The following is an 8,646-nucleotide window of genomic DNA, read 5'->3' as shown; positions in this document are numbered from 1 at the left end:
GGTGTAATTACCGGAATATTCCTTAACTACCAATAATTCCCCTTTTCAGTCATAGATAATCGTTTGAGATGTTGCTTTGTCTGAAATGTTTGAATGGCAATCGAATTTAGGAAATGAGCCAACGATTTCTCTATCAATAGTAGGAACCCATTTCCCTATCATTTATAATCTGCATTTATGAACCACAAATATGGGTCAGTTTATACCCTTTCAATTTCAGGAGTTAAGTTTTCCCTTTTTATCTTTGTCTACAACGATTTGCCTTATTGTTTTCTCTTCCATCCAAGCTCAATTTTGAAATAAATTATTATTTCGTCATTAATTACACCCAATTCAATTGCCGAACCGTTGGTATGTTAATGCCTAAACGGTTGATTATTAGTTTCTCCCTGTTCGCATTTCAGGATTTGAATAATTCTACCTGGTTTCATACTAATTAGCTCAGAATGCTCTTCAATCCCAGCTACTCCTGGTGATCCAGCGTGAGGTTAGATTTCACCCCCCCAATTTTTTAGTTCCTCCTTTAATTTTGTCGGTGTGTTCTTAGTACCTACAATTAGTGACTCTTATCGTGTAGCCTAGATGCAAGATAGCATTTTTCGCGTTGCCTAACCCCAATTGGTGTGGGTTGGTTGTAATCTTATTGGTTTGGAGCAACAACAAGAAAGAGCTCTTGGTGGGGGTTCTGGAATAAGATTAGCTTTCTGTGTTGCTCTGCCTTTCTGCATTATCAACGACCTTCAATGACACAGTTTTATTGTAACGCTGTGTGAATTGATTAATTATATTGTTTATCTTTTCATACTAAATTTTATTTCTTCTTACAATGTACTATTATTTGTTCAACAAAAAAATCTCCTTCCGCACAAGCACTAAACACCCGTGCGATGCGCGGGCACTCCCCTAGTATATATATATAATTTGATACTTTGTGCGTGAGACAGCCCACTTTCATTGTCATGATTGTCGTATTTATTTTCCTACAAGATGAGAGAACAATAGAAATCATGGAATTATTTTCCTATGGTAGATGAAGGAACCCCGTGTGGAGAGGGAGGAAGCCAAAAGATGACTAAAGAAAATTCTTCCTAGTCTAGGCCTTGGATTGCATGCTGCCGACACTCACTTGAACCATGCTTTCAAAATGTTCTCTTCAACAATAAAAAATCATTGACATTACCTTTTTCCCTTTTTCTTTTTCAAGTTTTTCTTCGTTTTAGCTTTGTTCCTATTTTACATGTCTGTATCACCGACACAATGGCATGAGTCAGGAAATTGCAGCCACAGCAATCATCTTTACGCAAAATCTCTCATCATTTATGAAAGGCAAATCATCCTTTTGATTTCTTGAATAGATAGTATGTGATTTGAAGTGAACTTACTATCATGTAGTCCCAATCATCAAGAATGTAATTGCTTTCTTGTTTAACCCAAAAAGAAAGAAGGAAAAAAGGAAGAAAAAAAATGAAAGAGCAAATTGGCTAGTAAACCATGATACATGTCCAAAACAATTAGTCCAAGTAGAGTGCCTAAGGTGGCCATGGAATATAACCAGGAATGTTACTTCCCAACCTTTTCTAGTTAATGCAAGAATCAGTAGACTACGGACCAATAATGAAAGAAAGGAAGGGCTTTCTTTTGTGGAAGGTTTGATTGAGCACAATCCTTTGCTATGTGGGAGAAGAGAAACTGAAAGAGGAAAAAAAAATTTACCAAACTTGCATATAAAGAGTCATGGTAATGGGCATGGCACTCATTACCCCAAAAAGTTCAAGCAAGAAGGACACATGACTTCTAATTTCTTAGGTAACAATTCATCATACAAACAAAACAACATCAAATCTTGGTAAAAAAAAAAAAAAAGGAGAGAGATCCAGCCAGCTGCCCTATTAGAAATCTAGGGTAGCTTTCAAGACAACACGGGCTGTCAAGGTCTCAAAGGGGGTGTTTCAATAGTTGGGAGCCACACCAACATAAACATTCTTGCAAATTTCTATTAATGGTAACTGTTACGTAACAATTACAGCCCATTTAAATTATTGCACCGCTCATGTCTTGTTTGGAAAGGAAAAATGGCTACGTTTTTTGTAAACATATTTTTAATTATTTTTTTATTTTACGTATATCAAATCTCTACAATAATTTTTCTATAAAAAAAAATTCAAAAAAATGCAGTCCAAACACGACTCTCCATGACCGTTATGGTTAAACTAGGAGCAACTATTAGACATATAAAAAGATTCATGTGAACATATGCAGACAATTATAGTTGAATTATGATTTTAAACTAGCGATGCATTTAAACGATGGCTTCAACTATGATCCAACCAAAAAATTTTCAGCCACTGCACTATTTCAAGAAAGAAAAAGATTAGAAAAAAAAAAGGAAAGTCTATTGCATTTTCTTGCAAGCTTGTCCTCCAAATCCAATGCCCAGGTGGAATTTTTACGAGAAATCGCAGTCTAGCTCATGGTAAAAACAAAGAAAGAGTGGACGGAAGTACTACAAAATTATAATGGTATTCACGTGCATCAAAACATTGGAAAGGAGTAAACACCTCTGGCACTGAGTTTAGGGAATGATTTGTCCTATTCCCATAAGCATTGTTTAATGGTAAAAATAAAAATTAACCCAAGTGCAAAAAAGGGTGGTCTAGTCTATAGGCCATATGCACTCGATTGATATAGTAGCAATAGATTACAATAATTTTTGTTTTGTTTTGTTTTGTTTTGTTGTGTTTTCCTTTTTGTGGAAGTTAAGGTTAATTCATAATGATGAGATTTTATTAAGGCATGATGGTTCTCGGCAGTCTTAAGCGCTTTGATTATTTTTTGGTTTTAAGGGAAGGGTTAATTAAAGAAAAACATGAGCTCAATAAGAAAGATTAGTGCTTCTTCCATGTTTTGATGTAGTTACTCCCGTCCTTTTTTTATAACTGACGTTTAAGGTTTTGCACACCAATTAAGAAAAGTTTTTCATTGTTTAAATCTATACACTACTTTCCTTTTGTACCCTCATTAATTGTCAAATTCACTATATTTTCTCTCATTAGAGTATTAAATGGTGCTGTTTTACTAGGCCAAAAGCAAAGAGAGAAGTAATAATTACTAGGAGTAGTAATTAAGAGCCCTGTATTGGTAAAGAGAGATAAAAGGGTAAAATTGTGAAAAAATAATTAATGCTGCATGGGGATAATATAACGACAGATAAAAGTACTTAAGAACAAATTTCTTAAACGTCAGTTATAAAAAAAGGGAGGGAGTATTTCTTTTCCTTTCCTTTCATTTTTTTTTTTAAGAAAAATTGAAATTATTTGAATTTTTATTTAACATTTCTGTAGTGTACGATACTACATCAAAGCACGTGTTATTTCTACAATCCCAAGTGCCAAAAAGAAAAAGAAAAGAAAAAAAAAAGAGAGATTGTACTGTAAAGGAATGGCAAAGTGAGGCCCAATCAATCATGCACGGAGGGCCCGTCGTCTGGGCTTAGTTGGTTCGCCACGGACTCGTCACCTCAAACAAAATTGTTCACAACTCACAAGCATGAAACACCTATGGGCCATGATGCTAGAAAATATCGTGATTTCGAGATTCTACTTTCTACCCTCCCTTTTTTTTAAACATGCATAAGATTACGAGTAATCCACATTTATTTATGGAAGTAATACAATCAACAAACTAATTGATGTATTCTTTTGGATACGTTCTTCCTTCTTTACCTTTTCAACCCAAGTTTAGCCAAAAAGGCACGGAAGGAACCATGACAAGTAAGGAAATTAGCCTAGGCGTTAAATGGTGGGGATTACAACTAAATAATATATTATCAATAAACCAACAAATACTGAAGGAAGAAAGCACGCACACACTAAGTAAATTACACTTTTGGTATTATGATGGTTCTATGTGTATCTAAATTCGGAGAATCAACAATTGCATTTTCAACCAATACCTTTCTTTCTATTTAATGCATGAGCAATGGGTTTGGAGTTAAAAAAATCCGTCATTATCTGTTATTTCAATTTAATCCTTAAATAATACTCCCTCCGTCCCACTTTGATAGTCTTGTTTTCCTTTTTCGTCTGTCCCAAATTGTAGTCCACTTTCCCATTAAGAAATGTAATAATCTTTCAAATTGTCTAAAATACCCTTATTAAATATCTTGTTATTAATACATTGTTATTAAATACTAACACACTACATTGAATACATTGAGCTTTTCCAATACTAACCCATTAGCTGTAACTGATATTAATTGGCACTCTTCGTGATTAGCACAAGGGTATTTTAGGAAATTATTAATCTAAATTTATGTTTCCAACCAAATTAATTACACTTTCTTAATCTGTGTGAAAAAAAAAATCAAGACTAACAAAACGGGACGGAGGAAGTAGAATAATATATAACCAACTCATGATCCATAGTCCCAGGTTTACGTAACTGCTACAGCCGTACCACGTCCATGTTTACATAACTGCTACTATTATATACTTATCTATTATTACTACTAGTGTTAACGGCACACCCAATATGTGTACAATTTGGAAATAACGAAATGAATTGATTTTATACAATATTTTTGTTTTTTACATAAATCAAATTAATATAGATTTTTTACTCAAGAACTTTGGTTTATGATGTTATAGCAATTTGGTAGTTAGATAAACGTAGTTATGAGTAGTTATAAAGGCAAAACGTGATTAGGTCATGAGAGCCAAAATTAATTTTTAGTAAGGATGAAGTTGAAAGTTCAAAAAATGACCAAAATTATTTACACCAACCGCCACTCCTCTGGTTTTATATATTGTATAGATATTTATCCCAAGTCTTCCTACCAAATTTAATTAAAAAAAAGAGAAAATCTCATAATTAATGTCTTTGCTGCAACTAATTTTTTATTATTTATTTTTTTCCTAAAATATACACACACATAGGGTGCACCTAGGGGTGCAAACGAGTCGAGTCGAGTCGAGTTTTGGTCTAATCGAGTCGAGCTTCAGTTAATTTTGTCAAGTTCGAACTCGAGCTTAAAAAATAAAAAATTATTATTATTTTTAAAAAATAAAAATAATTATTTATTTTTAAAAATAAATAAAATAATAAAATTTTAACAAATAATAAAATATTAGAGATATATATGTAATTTTATTATTAAAAAAAAAAAAAAATATATATATATATATATATATAATTGAACTCGCGAGCCGCTCGCGAGCTAACGAGTTTAATGTTTTTGAGCTCGAACTCGATATTGACGAGTTCGAGTCGAGCTCGTATTCGAGCCGCTCGCGATATGATTCCGAACGGCTCGATTCATGAACACCCCTAGGTGCGCCTCACCCACAATTTGTAAATAGTGTGATAGTTACTGCTGTTTTTGTTAAACTACTTAAAATTTACTTGAAATTGGTGTCCAGTTCTCTGATGATACACGAGCTAAGTTTAGACTTTTGGTATGCACACTTAACTAATAGGGGATTACTTTCAAGCTTATGGTGAAAAAACACCGCTTGAGAAAAAAGAATTGCCGGCTTTTGAGTACTGTTCTGGGATTAGGTTTATATTTTAACAAAAGTCTGATAACAGCTGTTGACAAAAGACAAGTTGCCTCGTGAGTAAAAGGGAGTTTGGGTAGATGGTTAAAAATTCGGCTAAGTCTGCTTAGGTTCCCCTCCTTAGGTAGCTTATCCCACATCGGGGTTGGGGTTGGGGTTTGGTTGGGTTATAAGTCCCTGGGACATGCTCAAGAGTTGCCGGCTTTTGAGTACTGTTCTGGGATTAGGTTTATATTTCAACAAAAGTCTGATAACAGAAAAAAGAATGAAAATAATATGAAGAAAATTTCGATGATAATCTTGACACAAACTATACAAAATGATGGGTCTCTGTCCAAACCTTTGGGAGGGGACAGACACTCTTGGGTCCGTTTGTTCCTGTTCACTAACACTTGTTCATTGAACTCTTTACATAACACCAGAAAATGGGCATCTGTGCCCACACATTGCTTGTACTTAGTGTTTTCTGCTAACTGCCAATTGGGGCAAAAACGGAGCTACGGTGATTTGCATGCCATGTAATTCGCACAGCCCGAAGCTTTGATAAGGTGTCCACTTTATTTGAAGGCAAAAGACATAACTTTGAAATTGAAAACAAGAGATAGTTCATTTAGTTTTCAAGTGTTGAACTGAAGAAACATGTGTTGATGGGGTAGGTCTTGTATTTTGTAGTATTCTGTCTATTCCAGTGGTGGAACCGAAGGCCTCTAGACAGACATGGAATGGGACAATTGGTAGAGTAATTTTATACTGGAAGTGGAAAGTATGCCAACAAAAGTAGGTACTGGATATGATGCTCTGTACTGAACGAGCAGGTAAAGTAACACAGCCACTAACTTGAATACGGGGAAAATTACCATTTCATTCATTTTAGGATAAATTACTCACAACTGCCCTGTACTTTTGCTTAATACCATATGATACTTTTAGCGTTTCAAAATATTCACACAACTCTTCTATGACTTCATGTGAAGTGGTAAATGTATAGAAATCATCTTTGGTTGCGCGTGATTGATTGAGACGAGCTCCAAAAGTGTGCATGATGAAATTATAATATCCATTTAATGTTCTGTAGTTTTGCATAAATATCCACTTAATCTCCTTATAGTTTTGCAATTTGTTCACATAATTTTCCTACTGTTTTATGCAAAGTGATTAGACCCTTATCCAATTTTGTGCTTAAGTAAGACCAATATTGGCATTTCAACCAACTATGTTATTGACATTATTTTTTTGTTATGGGTAATTTACCCTACATTTTATAGTCCTGCCAAGACATGTTGAATGAGTTGGTAATAAGAGACCATTTTCTCACAGTAGAGTTTGTAAGTATTTTTTTAAGCGACTTATAATGTCAAAAGCATACTTTGATCCGTGGTGGTGATCAGGAACTAAATCACTCAAACTTTTTATCACAAAAAAAAAAACATTTTATAGTCTTAAAAATGAAAGCTACATCCTCACAGCTAGAGTTGCAAACGAATCGAATCGCTCGCAAGCGGCTTGAGTCAAGCTCGACTCGAGTCGAAATCGAGCTCGAGTATATATATATATATATATATATATATATTTATTTATTTTTTTTTTATTTTTTTATTTTAAGTATATATATTTTTTATTTTAAGTATATATATTTTTATATTTTGTTAATTTTAATAGTAAAATTACATATATATCCTTAATATTTTATTATTTATTAAGAAAAAATGTTATTTTATTTATTTTTTTAAAAATAAAATAATTATTTTTTATTTTTTTGAGCTCGAGCTCGGCTCGAATCAAGTCGAGTTCGAGCTTGAAATTGTCAGCTCGTCGAGCTCGAGTTTAAGTTCAATGAAATTAAGTCAAAACTCGATTCGATTAGGCCAAAACTCGACTCGTTTGCAGCCCTACTCACAGCATGTGAATTGAAATTTTTTTCTTTGCGTTTAACAACGTAAAGCAGCAAAATACTACTAATTAATGGGCTGAGTTGAATAATGCGAAAGCCTTGTGCTATACTAGCCCAAACAACTCATTTCTTCTAGCACCAAGATTTTGATATTGAATTTCAAGATTAAGAAAGCGTTTGGCATTTGATCAACCTTTTTAGGCTAGAGTTGAAATTCTTCCTCTGGTAACTTGCACAAGACTTGAACGTGGTGACCCTAGCTAGCTTCAAGTTGATGGGCTTCATCTGCCCTCTGGGTTCTACTAGTATCAAAGCACCATGCACATTTGAAATCTTGATGGGCTTGTTTATCCTGCTGTTTTGGAAGAGTTTCACAAGCACACATGAAAACCTTTCCACTGAGCACGATAGAATCTTCCATCAAAACAAATCCAAAGTAAACCTGACATCCAGCTATTTCAGTGGGTGTCTGGGGGGTCTTTACTTCTTAGCAGCGGGGCACCCCTGTGGGGTTTCTATCCCACATCGGTTCGGGGGGGTTTGGGGTTTGGGTTTATTAAGGTCTGCGGGAGCCTTCAAAAGTTGCCGGCTTTTGAAGGTTTCTCGCAGGTCAACTTTAGTAACGAAAAAGTCTGAGTTTCTCAGTCATCGGAAAAAGACATCCAGCTATTTCAAGTATCTATGAGAATGGTGATACATGGATGGATAGGAATAGGATATCCTTCTTCATTTAATATGAATTTCTACTCGGAACCGGACTCATACAAGAGACGACAAGATTGCAAACACCAAACTGAGATAAAAACTGAGCAATAAGACAAGAAAAAGAAGGTGGAATTATTGGAACATTAGGCTTAACAAAGTTTCATACAATAAAAGATCGAAACATCATGAGGCAAAATCTTATAAAATTAAGACCAAGCTGCAAGAAAGCAGTGGCAAGAGCAAAATATCATTTAAACTCAATTTTTTTGGGTGTTAAGTAGATAAATTTGAAAGAAAAAAGGGAGTGAGAAATGTCATTATTTTCTAAGATTTATTTCTTGTCATTATTTCTTGTTAAACAATATATGAAAAAAAGTAAAATTTTAAGTGAGTCATAAATGAATAATTGAATATACCCATACCTATTTATTAAATGGGTTAATTCATTTTGACCCATTTATTAAATGAGTATAAATCGATTGATCCGATTATACC

Source organism: Coffea arabica, chromosome 10c, assembly GCF_036785885.1.
Source record: "Coffea arabica cultivar ET-39 chromosome 10c, Coffea Arabica ET-39 HiFi, whole genome shotgun sequence".
NCBI lineage: Eukaryota > Viridiplantae > Streptophyta > Magnoliopsida > Gentianales > Rubiaceae > Coffea > Coffea arabica.
The sequence above is the reverse complement of the archived record's forward strand: the minus strand, read 5'-3'. Positions refer to the sequence as shown.